The sequence below is a fragment of the Delphinapterus leucas genome, chromosome X, assembly GCF_059928025.1.
Source record: "Delphinapterus leucas isolate spDelLeu-1000000601 "Yukka" chromosome X, BTC_Dleu_Yukka2, whole genome shotgun sequence".
Taxonomy (NCBI): Eukaryota; Metazoa; Chordata; class Mammalia; order Artiodactyla; family Monodontidae; genus Delphinapterus; species Delphinapterus leucas.
This window is the reverse complement of record NC_143150.1, coordinates 38,397,300-38,413,807: the sequence shown is the minus strand read 5'-3', so window position 1 is coordinate 38,413,807 and position 16,508 is coordinate 38,397,300. Positions and strand designations below refer to the sequence as shown.

At 34.9% G+C, this 16,508-nt stretch overlaps 1 pseudogene; it reads left to right on the top strand.

Annotated features, from left to right (window-relative positions):
* Nucleotides 1–16,290, top strand: part of LOC149744208 (signal transducer CD24 pseudogene) — a 33,235-nt pseudogene extending 16,945 nt beyond the window's left edge.
* The last annotated feature ends 218 nt before the right edge of the window (nucleotides 16,291–16,508 follow it).

The following is a 16,508-nucleotide window of genomic DNA, read 5'->3' as shown; positions in this document are numbered from 1 at the left end:
TTTGCCATATCTGTGTACCATCTGTACTATTATTTAGGTAATATTTTTCTTTAAATTTGTTCATTTACAAAAATTTTAGCTTTGCCCTGAGCAATTACATCTGTGAAATCAGGAGTTTGAAGGTCTAATAGTTTTCTAATACACATTAAAATAAATACTATTAAAAATAACAACATAACCCATATACCACCTTAAACATCCCTCATATGTATAATCATACTTGGGGACACACTGGCCTATAGGATCAAGCAAAAAGTTTTTACTGAAATTTATAAGGTCTTTTATGATCTGGCTCTTGAGCCTTACTTTCCCATCTTCTCCATGGGTCCCCACTCACACTCTCTGTTCTGGCCACCCTCTCCTGCCTGTAGTTCAAACTGATCACTTACTCCTTCATAATCCCCTCTATGCCATATAGAGACACATTTTTTTGCACATACCTATTTACATGTCTTTTTATCCCTACTAACCTGGTTTAAGAAACTCATTGCTGACTGTTGTCCATAGTCTATATGCCTATGTCATTCTGGAATACTAGATGATAGTGAGCCATTTTTTCCAAATATGTAAGGTCTTCTTAAACAAGAGTACCATCAATTTTTTTTTTTTTTTTTTGCTGAAAAAGATGCTGGTTTTTTGTTATCAAGACAACAATGAATCATCACTGTAAAGTAGTATTTTACTCTTTCTACTTTCATCTAACATATGGACTTACCTTGGTAAAATTTGTTAGACTACCAAGCATAGAAGTTGGACAGGAGAATAGAAATTATAGTTGGCACCCACATTAATTCCAATACTTCTTTTTGTTTTCAAAGTATAATAAAAGTACCCAAAGGATAAAAAGCTATGTTGCTTTTTTCTTATGCAACAGTATGGCTTGAACTGACTTTCGACTTTTTGATTTTCTGCTGAGGGCAAGGCTTGAAGTAAAGAAGAAAAAGGGTCAAGTTGCAAGTTTTTACAAGCAGCATCACAAACTCATAGAGCTAGATGGTACCTCAGAGATAATCTAGTCCAACCTCCTCGCTTTACAGATAGGAAGTGAATAAGGCCAAGAGAAAGGGAAATTCCAGTCTAAGTGAGGATTCTTCGGCAGAACTGGGAAAAATACTACCATTTGGAGCTATCTGATTTATAAGCACACAATTCACATATACAATTGCTTTGACTATTTGTGCCAGGAAGGAGAGACCAACGCGTAGTCCTGGCATCACTCACAATCCCCACAGAAGACAGCAGAGTGACCTGTGCCCACACTGACGATGCATTTCTTTTTTTAATCAAATACGCTCTTCAGTCATTATCAGTTTTTCTTCAAACTAACCCTAGAGTAGTCTGGAGGTATCCCTGTTTCACAGATTGGAAGTTAGAGCCTGGAGCAAAAAATTGCTCTGGAAGACAAAAGCAGTCCTAGCACTGAAACTGCATACATAGGTAGTTTTGGACTCCAGAACTATATATCTAGAGGCTATATTTCACACATCTGATATGATTCTGGATTTTTAAAACTTTTGACCCCTCCTTTGCTCTTTTGATTCCTGATTTGTGGTCCAATATTAGTGATGAAACTCCGGAAACATCAGGAAGAAACTAAGGCTATCTAATGAGCCAACACAGACTACTCTTTTAGATCCAGTGACTGATTATTATATTAGTAGATAATACCTCTTCCCCTTGTTTCCCACTCTCCATTCTCCTGCTCATTAGACAGGGATAAGAAAGGAAGTGAAACAAACCTCTACATTTACTTAATTGTCAAGAGCTCTGATAAAACTCGTGATTAGGAAAGAGGTTGAAATTAATGGATAAAAATGAACTGTAGGACTTACCTGTGGAATTACACTTAATCCATACTTCGCCTGCTCCCCATAACCCCAGTTAATTAAGAATTGACTGCACTGCATAATGTTCTTTTCTGACAGAGGTGTCTGTCATGAGAGGGTATTGTGTTACCTCTATATTTGTCAGCCGAGAAAATATTTCTTTAGGAAAACATTCAGTATAATAGAAGATAAGTACTAATACAGCAGTAGGAGGACCGATCTTAATTTTAAATTATCTCCAGTGACTGAGTTTTGGAAAATAAAATAAATGGCAGTATTTACTTAGAATGACATCCATATGGGCAATTTTTCTGCCAGATATAAAATGAAAGTAGGCTTGGGGAATTTTACATACAGAAAACTGGTTTATTTGGGCTGTCTACAAGTTATCTTTTTGGAGAAGTGGCTGAAAAATGTCCAGGATCCTTTCAGAAATGTACTAAGTAGATACCAGAATGGGAGTTCTCAAGATATCCCTCTGACCTGCCTCTACAAACAGAAACTAGAAACTAGTGTTGATTTCCATTAGCAGACTCCTTCAGGTCGCAAACCCATTTCCTCACCTCAATGGCAACTCCCTTTTGAAGGACTGGGCGTTTTTAATAAACATCTCATTTGGAGTTTGTTTGCCAAGGCATGGCTAGACTTTCAAGTTTATTTTCTTAAGCCACTGCATTATTTCTCACTTCTCATGCCTAAAAACTAAGTTCGTAAGAAGATAAGTATTTCGAAGGACAGCCAAAGACAGTTGTGACTCCGACTCAAAGGAAAAGGTTAAGTGAACTGAAGTTTTTTAACCATGTTAAAGAAATTTTGAATGAAGGCAGGTGGTAATGATGTACTGGAAAACGTGGTAATAAAAGAGACAACAGAGCAGCGATGTCTAAAAACAAAGTCATGTGTTATAGAAGAGGAATAATTAAATCTTAAAATTAAGGAGGTATTTTGATGATTCAACTAAAATAGCAAAAGATCTTTTCTTAGCAAACAAATGGTGATAGTTGTCAGCAATCACTTAAAATAGTTGAGCGCAATCAGCAATGCCTTGGGGTGCCACTGGGTGCCAGTGCTAGGCCTAAGGCTTGGGTAGGATAAAAGGAGAAATAGAAACAAAAAAAGAAAAAGAAAAAGAAAACTAATAAGACAGTTGAAAATAAGGGAAGATGAAAAAGAAAGAAAGAGAAATACATAAGGAGGGAATATCCAGCAACAATTCCTCTGATATAATCTTATAGTGGCAGGACCATATATTATGACTTAAATTTTTAAATATAGGCAGTAAAGTAAAAACGTTGTTGATAAAACTATTGTTTATTTAAAAAAAAACTTAAGACTTCATATATTCTGGAAGTAAAACCCTTACCCATGAAATGCTTATACGCTTTGTCATTGCTTTCATTCCTTTAAGTAACTGTGGTATACTAAAATTAGTTTCAGAATAGTTTGGTAGCTATAAACTTTTTTTTTTTTTTTTTTTTGCAGTACGCGTGCCTCTCACTGTTGTGGCCTCTCCCGTTGTGGAGCACAGGCTCCGGACGCGCAGGCTCAGGGGCCATGGCTCATGGGCCCAGCGCTCCGTGGCACGTGGAATCTTCCCGGACCGGGCCACGAACCCGTGTCCCCCGCATCGGCAGGCGGACTCTCAACCACTGCGCCACCAGGGAAGCCCGCTATAAACATTATTTAACTGTTTGTCCATTCTCTAGCTCAGTGGTACTCAATACTAACATTTTTATGGTTATCAGGATGGCATTCTGTTTTTAAAAATCTGGGCGTTGGTACATTGTACAAACCCATGCTTTAATAAGACTATTAACTACTTTAAAAGATTGCCTATATTACAAGGAAAAAGAAACAAATCCTTTACATAAAATAGGTCATAGGAGTTATCTTAAAGAGTCCAAAGTTAATTAGCCTGCTCCCTAAGATTCATATGCTAAGATACATTCATTTTTCCAAGGCCTGAGAAAAGCAGTGGTATCCTTCTAAACACTGTTGTTGGCACAGCATATGCCACTATCATTGCTACCCCTGCTTATCAAAGATCCCTGTATCTATGACATGGAATGAAGCCATGGCTTGAATTTGTGGAGTTTTGGAGAGCTCACTGCTCTTCAGCATCATGCATTGTTGAGTGAATGAAATAAATGGAATGAATAGTCTAGTGAGGGCATTGTTACATTAGTTGCAGAGCTGTGCTATCTCCATTAAGACAGTTTTGAAGAACTCTTAGATAACATATAGAGTATATAGAGTATGCTCTCTCTATGTATAGAGTTTATTGTCAAATCCTTCAAAGTTACTCCTTTCTAAAACTTTAGAAAATTTTAGCAAAGTAATATGGTTAAATGCTTGGCTAAAAAATCAAACAGCACAGAAGGACTTATATGGAAAAAAAGGCAATTCTCTCCTGCCCACCTTCAATGTGGCTCCCCAGTGAGAATCACTTTTAATTCTTTCAAACATTTAATTTTTCTGGTATTATCTCCATATCTCTTAAGTAATATGTTTATTATTTCTTAATCGATTTTAGACATTGTCTATTGACATCCTGCTCTGCTAGATAAGCATGTGGTGAGTTTATGTAAGTCCCTGCCCAACTGTCTTTCTTGCTATATAATTTAGAGCCCCATTCTCATTACTACCCTAGTTACCTCTGAAATGTTAACCATATTTAACGTTTAAATGGACTAATGTTCCATCTCTGGTTCCATGTTTCTTGATTCCCCACTTTGTAAGATGAAGACATTAACACTCCCACTCTCTTTTCACTGTTCCTCATCATCCCCTACCTTTTAACCATTTTCAGTTAAACCTTTATTTTTACATTGTTAAGACTGATGACATTTACATTCTGTTATGTAACTATATTTAAGTGTACTGTAATTAGTCAGATTGATTTATTGATACTAAAACTTGAATACCAGCAGAGAGTCTTTATATGATTATAACTATAGTTCTCACTGTATAGCCAAATGGTGTGCTGGAATAGTAATTGCTTCTCTACAGGAATGATGTTATGTTCCTGTACCATTCAGTGGAGAATATTTTGATGATCAAGTTCAAATAGATTCTCCTATTTTTATACTCTACCAATTGCCTTGATCATATCCTCAAGTTGTTTTAAACATTCAATCATGCTATCAATGCCCCTCACTTTTTTTGCTGGGTACTATTGGTATACCGAGGGCAGGGCAGTGGGACCAGTCACCATGACTCAACAATCACTGCAACAGTTGTTTAGAACTTAGACTAACAAAAGATATTTTTAGGGAAGAGTATTTATCACTGATATTTTTTACAATTTCTGGTACATGGTGGTAACAGAAAGCTGACCAACTTTATTCAGTTTCATTATAGTTTTTAATTCTCTATTAAAATGCATTTTCTTATTGCCTACACCCAGGGAAAATGACTCTTACTGCCCTGGCCCTTGGCACACCAATGCTAGTGACAGCTCTCCCAGAATTCTTTTCTATCTTGTCTTCAAATATGAGCTGCTGCACAGTGACTGTCCTAGGACTTCACTTTCTTACTATTCTGATTCAGATCTACTTTTTCTTAAATCCCATGACTTCCTTTTTCTTTGCTCTTTCATTTTGCTGTAACAATCTTTAAGTAATGTCTAAGAGAGGATGCCTAGGAGGTCAACTTTCTCATTCTTTCCATATCTGAAAATGTCTTTATTCTATCATCTTACTTAGTTGATATATTTGTTTGCTTTAAAAGTCTAGGCTCAAAATAAGTATCCCTCAGAACTTTGTAGGTATTGTTCTATCATCTTCTAGCATCTAGTATTGATAAACTCTATGTCAATCTGATTCTTGTTAATTTGAGGGTAAACTTTTTTTTTCCACTAGAAATTTTTAGGATCTTCTTTTTATCCTTAGTGTTTTGGAATTTCATGATTCTTGTTGTTGTTTTGGAGTTATCTTCAGTTCCATATATCCTATTTCCTCAAAGAATATTTTTTATTAATTTGTTTTTTTTCTTTCAGGTTAGAGATTTTCCTCAGTTGTCCTGTGGCTGGTGATTGATTATCCATCATAGTTATGAGTAGGAAAATAGGAAAGCTGACTAGGAGCTCATATGAGAACAGGGCTTATGGTCTGGCAGGATTTGCTTTGGGTGAGCAGGCAGTGAATTAGCTGGTATGCCAGGGGACTCTAAATGCCAGGATGAGGAAGATTTTTATTCTGAGACACCAACTCCCACACTAGCTCATTAGGTTATTTCCAGGCAGTCTTAGCCTAGGGGAAAATACTTTGTTTCATGGCATTCTATGTGGGGGAATGGAAATGTGTGGGTAGGAGGTCAACATTTCCCTATAGAGACCTGCTTCGTTACCCATTTTCAGCTCACTTCTCACTCCTACCCTAAAGTTTTCATGAAAAGATTGCCCAACTCCATCCACTCTAGCTCCCCTCCTAATGTTTTTTAGGCTGTGGCTTTCTTTTTTCTACTTTACCAGTTACCATCCTTTCATCCACTTTTTCAGCTTCCAGAAATTTGTTTGAAGTCTTTTATCTACTGCAACCCATTCCAATTCTCTTTGCATTCTCTCCTCCCCCAACAAGTAGTTTTGGGGCACTTAGAGGCCTCCACACCAGGTACTATTCTATGCACTAAAGACAAGATGAAAAGAAAAAGTGAAAGATACAGGTATTGAGGACACAATAGAGAAAAGACAAGCAGTCTAGTAAGAATAAACAAGGCAACAAATAAACAAGGTAATCTCAGAGAATATTAAGTTCTATGAAGCAAATAAACAGAGTAATATGATATAGAGATCTGGTGAGAGGCAGAGAAGCTGCTCAGAGAAGGTATCTTGTTTGACCCTAAAATCATGGAATCCTAAATTGGGGAAGATAGTTCTAATTTGAGCACATAGAATGATGAGAAGCATTAGGTCTGGGGAAGGACATTCCAGAAAAATGAAACAGCCTTAAGGCAGGAAAACAACTAGCAAATCCAAGGGACCAAAACAAATGACCAAATAAAGGGACCAAACAGGGGCAGGTCAATGAAGAACTAGGAGGACAGTAGATGAGATTGGAGAGGGAAGCAGAGGGTCTTGAAACCATGGTAAGAAGTGTGTATTTTATTGTAAATGTAAAGGAAGACCACTGGGGGATTTTTCCCAGGAAAGGACACAATTGGCTTTCTGTTTTATATTTTCTTTTTGTCCTTCATGATTATTTTAGTGGAATTTTAATGTGAGAGTTAGGAGAGTGTAGTTGTCAAGAACGTGGAATTTGGATCCACATTACTGGCTCTGCCACTGACCACCCTTTATACCTTGGGCAAGATAGTTTGTCTCTCTATGTCTCAATTTTCTCATCTGTAAAATGGAAATAATAATGACACCTACCTGATGGAGAATTACTATAATTAAGGTATGTAAAGTACTTAGAACAGTGCCTGATACATAGTAAACACTCTATAAGTGTTAGCTATTACTAATATTATTGTTATTATTATTGTATGGGGAGAATATAAATATGTGTAGTCAATCTACTTTCTTGAACAAGAAGCCAAAAGGTGTTGATTTGCTTAAATGGAATAGAGTTTTACAAAGAGCTAAACAAAGACTCCAATTGTCTGTTAGATGCCATTACATGTCACAGAAATTAAATTAAAAGATTTTTTTAATCATTTTCTCTTTTTCTATATCTTTATTTCATATATTCTTCAAAGTATAAATGGAGATTATTTTCTTTATTTGTTGGAAATCTTCCTTTCTGTAGTTAAAGAAAGGTATAACGTTTGTTTAGCAATGTATAATATGCACTGTTTTTCAAACTAACACATATGCTTTTTAAAAATAAAATACTGTAGTCTTACAATGAAAAACAACCATTCTCTGCCCAAGTTATCCCTATTCCCCCTTCCTCAGGTTCAATGGCTTTTGACTTTTTAGCTGTTTACCACATAGCTTTAAATAATAGACTATTATTTTTAATATTTTGTTTTTAGATAGCACCTATTTATTTCCAGATATGGCACATGAGGATTTAATTATCAATCTCTACAGCTACTTCAGGTCCACAATCCTCCTACTATAGTTATAGTATTCTTTTTAGTTAAATTGATAAACAGTGCTTGCATTATTTTTGATACTCAAATGTTTTTCACTTCAGAGTCAAATTAGGCAATGGGGTGGGCCTTGCAGGACATTTGGTCCTGTCCAAAACATCCATAAGACATTGGTCCATGCCAAAAGGTCCTTGATATTAGTTAGGTCTTTTTCAAAACCATTTGGCATGGATGAAATACGCTCATGGATGTTTCGTATAGGACCTTTAAACGTGAACCAAATGTCTTATAGACATCTTGGACAGGACCAAATAACTGCCAACCCATTTTCTATTTCTGGGATTCAGAAATTTTGCAATTACAAGACTTAGTGAGTGAGTGAGTGTGTGTGTGTGTGTGTGTGTGTGTGTGTGTGTGTGTGTGTGTGTGTGTGTTTCTCTTTCATTTGCTATGCTGGAAACTTGATGGGCCCTTTCAATTTGGTGATTAGTGTCTTGCAGTTCTAGGAAGTTTTCTTGCAAGGTTTCTTAAATAATTTTATCTCCTCCATTTCTCTGTTCTTTCTGAAACTCCTGTTATCTGTTGTCAGATTATCTGTATTTATCCTCTGATTTATTTATTATTTTTTTAAAGTTAATATTCATTAAAATTGACTTTTTTCTGATTTATTTTAGTGTTTCAATCTTTTGAAATCTATTGATAATTGTTTTAAGACCTAGCATATGATCTATTTTAGTCAGTCCCAAATTAGAAATTAAGTCTTTTTTTTTTTTTACAAAAAAGCGTAGTGGCTCATGCTTTGTTTAGGGGGATATACAATACTATATGTTGCACGTAGCATCCCTGGCCTCTGCCCCCTAGACACCCCTAGCACTGCATCCGTGGTAACCAAAAAAGTTTCCAGAGTTGTCAAGTGTCCCCTGGGAGCAAAATCCCTGCCAGGTGAGAACTTCTGACTTCAGGTATGAATTTGGATTACAGACTGTCCCGACTTACGATGGTTCCACTTAACGATTTTTCACTCCGATGGTGCAAAAGTGATACTTGATTCAGTAGAAACTTAGAATTCTGAATTTTGATCTTTTTTCCAGGCTAGCAATATTCTCTTGTGACACTGGGCAGAGGCGGGGGCCGCAGCTCCTGGTCACTAGGGTAAACAACTGATATAATCAATCTGTACACACTTGTAAAAGTGTGTATTTTACAGTCACTGAGTATAATATTCTCTCAATGTCAATTTGATCAAGTTATCCAAATCTTCCATAATCTTGATAATATTGTTTCTTCTTGTTCTGTCAATTACTGTGAGAAGAGTTTTTAAAATCTTCATCTATGATTGTGGATTTGTTGAATTTTTCTTTCAGTTATGTAAATTTTTGTTGGCTCATTTTGAGCCTATGTTATTGGGTGTACAAACCTTTAGTATTTTCACATCTTTCTGGTGAATTAAACCTTTTGTCATTATGACACAACTCTTTTTCTAGTAATACTCCTTTCCTTGAAGACTACTTTATCTGACATTAATATAGCCACACAGTTTTCTTACAATTAGTGTTTGCATTGTATATCTTTTTTTATCTTTATATTTTCAATATGTTAATGTCCTTATATTTAAAGTGTGTTTCTTTTTTTTTTTCTTTTTTATTTTTTTGCTGTATGCGGGCCTCTCACTGTTGTGGCCTCTCCCTCTGCGGAGCACAGGCTCCGGACACACAGGCTCAGCAGCCATGGCTCACAGGCCCAGCCGCTCCATGGCATGTGGAATCTTCCCGGACCAGGGCACGAACCCGTGTCCCCTGAATCGGCAGGCGGACTCTCAACCACTGCGCCACCAGGGAAGCCCTAAAGTGTGTCTCTTTTAAATAGCATATATCTGGGTCTTTAAAAACCAATCTGACAAATTCTGTCTTTTAACTGAACATTTTAAGTTATTTATATTAAATATAGTTACTGATATGGTTAGCTTTATCATATTGCTATTTGCTTTATAATTAAACCATTTGTACTTATTACTTTATCCCTTCTTTCCAGTCTTCTTTTTAATTAATCATGGATGTTAGTAACTTGATTTATGTCCTCTGTTGGCTTTTTAGTTATATACATTTGAACCAGCATTTTCTAGGTTGCCCTAGAGATTGCAATATAAAACCCTAATTTACCACAGTCCATTTTGAATTTCTATTCTATCATTTAACAAACAATGTAAAAAAACTTTTAACACTATAATTCCATTTTTAACCCATCTAGCCCTTGGTGCTATTATTCTCACATATGTTTCTTCTACATGTATTATAAAGCCCACCACATATTATTTTTGCTTTAAACAGTTGATAATCTTCTAGAAGCATTAAAAATAATCTTTTATATTAACTATTTCTGGCACTATTCATTCCTTCCTGTAGATTTAGGCTTCCACCTTTTTCCTTTTCCTTTCACCCTGAAAAATTTCCTTTTGTATTTCTTGTAGTAAAATTTGTTGGTAACAAATCTCTCAGCTGTTGTTTGCCTGAAAGTGTTTTTATTCCTCCTTCATTTTTTATTTGGTTATGTGGTCTGCAGCATTTTTAAATGCCCCTCTCCCACGATTCCTGGCCCCTGGTTATTCAATCAAACACTAATTTAAGTGCTGCTATGAAAGGATTTTGCAAATGTAACTAAAGTCTCAAATCGGTTGGTTTTAATATATCTGGGAGGGTCTGACCTAATAACATCAGCTCTTTTAATGCAGATTTTTCTCTGGCTGGTAGCAGAAGAGGAAATCAGAGATACTTGAAATGTGAGAGGAATTCAATGTGAGGGAGATTCTCTGTTGCTGAGATGTAAAGGGCCATGGGGTAAGGAACTGAAAGTGGCCTCTAGATGCTAAGAACAGTCTCTGGCAGATAATCAGAAAAAAAAAGAAGGGGTGTTTCAACTCTACAACATCAATGAACTGAATTCAGCTAACAATAAGTTTGGAAGCATATTTTCCCCCAGAACCTTGAGCTGAGGACTCAACCTGGCTGACACCTTGATTTCAGCCTTGTGATATCTTTAGTTGAGAACCCATTCATGCTATACTGGACTTCTGACCTACAGAAACTGTGAAGTAATAAATGGGTATTGTTTAAAGTCAGTAAGTTTGTGATAATTTGCGCTGCAACAATAGAAAATTAATACAAGTTATAATTTGCATTCAGTAAAATGCTTAGGTCTTAAGTGTGCCGTATTGGTTTGGTCAAATGCATATGCTCATGTTACCCACATCCCTATCAAGATACAGAGTACTTCCATTACCCTGGAAAATTCCCTCAAGCCCTCCTAGTGAGCCCTACCACCACCAAGTAAACACTGATCTGATTTCTATCATCTATAGGGTAGTATTTTCTGTTGCAGAATATCATATTAATGGAATCATTCAGTATGTGCTTTCTGTGAACATATATTTTCATTTCTCTTGGATTACTGCCTAGGGGTGGAATTGCTTTGTTATACAGCAGATTTACATTTAACTTTATAAGAAACTGCTGAATAGTTTTCCAAAGATGTACCATTTTGCTCTCTCACTAGCAATGTATGAGAGTTTTTGTTATTCCATATCCTCTACAGCATTTGATGTTGTCATTTTTTGTCTTGTTTTGTTTTTAGCAGTTTGAGTGGGTATTGCTATATCTCATTATGGTTTTAATTTTCATTTTCTTGATGACCATTGATACTGAGCATCCTTTCATGTTCTTATTGTCTATTCATGTATATCTTGTTTTGTGAAGTGTCTTTTCAAGTGTTTTGCCCAGTTTTACTCGGTAGGTTTTCATTCACTATTGAGTTGTAGGAATTCTTTCCTTCTATTCTGGATACAAGTTATTTGTCTGTTCTATGCTGCAAGTATTTTCACCCAATCTGTAGCTTGCTTTTTCCTTTCCTTAATGTTGTCTTTTGATGAGCAGAAATTTTTAATTTTGATGAAGTAAAGTATATTAATTTTTCTTTCATGGTTCATGATTTCTATGTTCTCTCAAAGAAACCTTTGCCTACCACAAGTTTGAAAAGATATTATCCTATGTATCCTTTTAGTAGGCTTATAGTTTTAATTGTTGTGGTTAGGTCTATGATCCATCTTGAATACTTTTTTGGGTGTGGTATGAGATAGTTATCTAGGATTTTCCTCCATAAGGATACCCAATTATTAAAGCATCGTTTGTTGAGGTTTTCCTTTATCCTAGTGAATTGCTTTGCACCCTTTTTGAAAATCGTATGTGCAGCTCTATTTCTGGACTCTCTGCTTTTCCAGTTATCCTTTTTTAACTCCTGTCCCCAGTACCACATTGTCTTGATTACTGTTCCTTTATACAAAACCTTGAAGTCAGGTGGCATGAGTCCTTCAACTTTGTTCTTTTTCAAGATTGTTTTGGCTCTTCTAGGTACTTTGCCTTCCAAATAAATTTTTAAATCAACATGCAAATTTCTTTTAAAAAAGAGATTTTTCAGGATTGCATTGAATCAATACTTTCCAATAGAATTTTCTGTAATGATGACAATGCTTTGTATCTGTGCTGTCTAATATGGTAGTCACATACATGTTGTTGTTGAGCAATTAAAATGTGGATAGTATAAATGAAAAAAGGATTTTAAATTTTTATTTAATTATAATTAATTTTAAAATAAACAACCACAAATCTACAAAATAAAACAAACTAGTGAATATAATAAAAAAGAAACAGATTCACAGATATAGAGAACAAACTGGTGGTTACCAATGGGGAGAGAGAAGTGGGGAGGGGCAAGATAGGAGTAGGGTGTTAAGAGTTACAAACTACTACGTATAAAATAAATAAGGTACAAGGATATATTGTACAGCACAGGCAATGTAGCCAATATTTTATAATAACTATAAATGGAGTATAATCTATAAAAATTTTGAATCACTATGCTGTACACCTAAAACTAATATAATATTGTAAATCAACTATACCTCAATAAAAACAAAACAAATTAAAAAAATAAACAACTACATGTGGCTAATGGCTACCATATTGGACAGTGCAGCTCTAGGTCAGCTCGTGGACAATTGACATCTTAATATTTACTCTTCCTATCAAAGAACATCTTATTCTGCATTTATTTAAGTATCTTTTAATTTCTCTCAACAATGTTTTAGAGTTTTTAGTATAGTTATCTTACACACTTTTTGCCAAATTTATCGCTAAGTATTTTGTCAGATGCTTTTTCTGCATCTACTGAAATGATTATAGGATGTTCTTCTTTAATCTGATAAAAATTAATCAATTTTTATATGTGAAACCAACCTTGCATGTCTGTGTAAAGCCCACTGATCAGGGCATATTACCCTTTTCATATATTGCTGTATCTGACTTTCTAATATTTTGTTAGGGCTTTTGTATCTATGTTCAGGAGGGATATTTGTCTATAATTTCTCTTTCCTGTATATCATGTTTTGGTATCAAAGTTATACTGGTTTCATAATTTAGTAAGAAATGTTTTTGAATGATTTTGCATAGGATTGGTATTATTCCTTCCTTAAATGTTTGATAGAATTCATCAGTGAAGTCATCTGGGCCTGGAGCTCTATTTGTGGAAAACTGTTTAGTTATGAATTCCACTATGTTAACAAGTATAGATTACCTACTTCTTCTTGTATTGGTTTTGGCAATTTGCTTCTTTCAACAAGTTTATTCATTTCTTCTCTGTTGTTGAATTTATTGGCATAAAGTTGTTCATATTATCCCTTTATTATCATTATAAAACCTGTGTAATCCATAGGGATATCTCCTCTTTCATTCCTAACATTGATTATTTATGTTTTCATTTTTTTTCTTGATAAATCTTGCTCTGTGTGTCTTCATGCTGTTAATCTTTTCAAAAAAAACCACAACTTTTGTCTTTGTTGATAATCTCTACTATTTTATTGATTTCACATTTATTTTTATTATTTTTCTTGTACTTACTTGGGTTTAATTGGCTTTTATTTATCTGACTTCTTGAGATGGAAACACGAATTATTTATTCTATATCTTCTTTTCTAATACAGGCATTCAAAGTTATAAAATTTCCTCTAAGGAGTGCTTCAGCTGTATCAGGCAACATTTGATATATTGTTTTATTATGATTCATTTAAAAATATTTTCTAATCTCCCTTGTGATTTCATTTTGACCCATGAGTTTTTTAGTAGTATGTTACATAGTTTCAAAATATTTGGGGACTCTGTATATATCTTGTTGTTATTGATTTCTATTTTAATACCTGGGTAATTGGAGAATATACTCTGAATGATGTCAAGCCTTAGATATGTACTGGTACTTGTTTTATGGCCCAACATGTGATCTGTATTGGTAAGTGTTGTTTACGAAATGTGTATTTTACTATTAATGGGTCTGATGTTACATAAATGTCAATTAGGTCAAATGGTTGATGATGTTGTTTAAGATTTTTCTCTACATGTTCTATCAATTACTGAGAAAATGTTGTTAAAGTCTCCTTGCTTGTAGAATTGTCTATCCTTTATTTTCTAATAATTTTTGTTTCATATATTTAGGGACTTTTCATCAGATGCGACACATTTAGGATTGTTATATCTTCTTGATTAATTAAACCTTTTATCATTATGAAATGTCTCACTTTATTTCTAGTATATCTCCTCATCATGAGCTACTTTGTCTGATAGTAATATAGCCATAGCATCTTTTGTATGCTTAGGGTTTGCATGGCATATCTTTTTCCATCCTTTCAATTTCAGCTTCCTTGTGTCTCCACGTTTAATATATGTATAAACTAAGAAACATATGGTGGGGTCTTACTTTATCATCAAATTTGACAGTCTTGTATTTTAATTGGGGTGTTTAGTCTATTTACAAAATAAAATTGATATTTTAGATTGAAGTCTACCATCTTGGGGTTTCATTTTTATTTATGTCATCTGTTTTTTGTTTTTCAGTTCCTACTTTCCTGACCTTTTGGGGGTTAATCAAATCTGTTAAGTATTGACCTTGCCTGCACTTGCCCAGAGCCAGTGGTTCTCCATACACCTGGCATCCAGTGAGATAATGGAGCAGACATAGGCAGAACGAGGGTGGCCAGGCTCAGACGGGCTGCTGCTTTTGGTGTTACTCCTACCCATGCAGATTTATTCAAGTCAAACAACTGTTGTAACCCTTTCAAGTAACTCCTCCCAGAATACCTTGGCTGCCTCAAATTCAGTTAACCCCACCACCAAGGCAAGTAGCAGTTCTCTGCAGTCAACAGCCAGCCTCTTTGTGATCTTGTTCTCCCTTTTACATCTCTACTGTTAAGAGACTCAGGCCAAGAAATATCTATACTTCCTCATCTTCTAAACCCAATCCAAATGGCATCTAGACATCTAGCGTGGCAAGGGAAAGACAGGTCTTCATTGAATCTGCTAATTCTACACTTTATTTTACTGATACATAAAATGTTGAGAATCTCAAATTTGATTGGTTTGAAGGGGATTTGAAGGGTTTGACTAGATCATGAATTCCAATACTAAATCTGTTCTTGTTGCATCTACGAAATGAAGAGAGACAGCATCTGAAATTAGTTGAGATGATTTCCTTAAATGTGGCTTAAGTAGCATGGACACATAAATCTCTACCTTGAAAGTGAGAATAGATTTTATTTTATCTGGAGATAAAGGATTGGATGTGGAATAGAGATTAAGTTTTCATTTGGTATATTAAACCTATAAGGTCATAAAACAGGTAATACGAAATGCTTCCATGATTGTACTTATGTATACATTAGCCGAACTTCCAGGTGTTACTGTAAATCCTCAATGCATGTTTCAGGAGTACTAATTTAATGCTGATATACTCTAGATAAAGTTTTATATTGTTAAGCTAGTGTTACTGTAAATCCTCAATGCATTGCTTCAGCAGTACTAATTTAATGCTGATATATTCTAGATAAAGTTTTATATTGTTAAGCTATCACTGTTCTCTTGGGAACTGAATTTTTCTTCTGAGGCTTTGAATTTGACATTGCATTTTACTTTTTATATAGTAATTGACATATACCCGGACAATTATGGATTGGAATCTACCCAAATCCAAGCAAAATGAGCCAATTTTGCTTATATACTTATCAACTATTCTTATTTAACAAGAGCGCTAGATTCATTTAGCTAAACTGATAACAAAGAGTAGAAGTACATTGATCTCAATTAATTTCAAACTGCTTTTTACCTCTGCATATGTTGAATACTTTCTATGATTTTAAAAATGATGTGTTTTGAAGGTAAAATTGACAAATCATGAAATTAGAAAGGAAAATACGTGGAAGAGCCAAAATGTAAATCAATCATCTGGAATGTGAAGGCTGGAAGCTTATTTACATTAAATTCAGAAAAACTTTTATACTCTTTCTGTAAATACTTTAAAAAAATCTCTGTGAATCAGAATAGCAACATTTTGAACACTTTCTGTTATCAGTCAAGATTGTTAGATAGTTAGAATCTGGTCCTAAGCGTAAAGTAGGCTTCATTTTGGAAAGTAATTCTTTTCACAACTGCCTTGATGGACAGAAATCTTTTAAAAAAATAGACACTCCCTAAAGTCTTTTGTTCACATGATCACATGGTGACGCTTAGATGTTCCAATATCTAATATGGCCACAGTAGTCTTGATAGTCAAAGT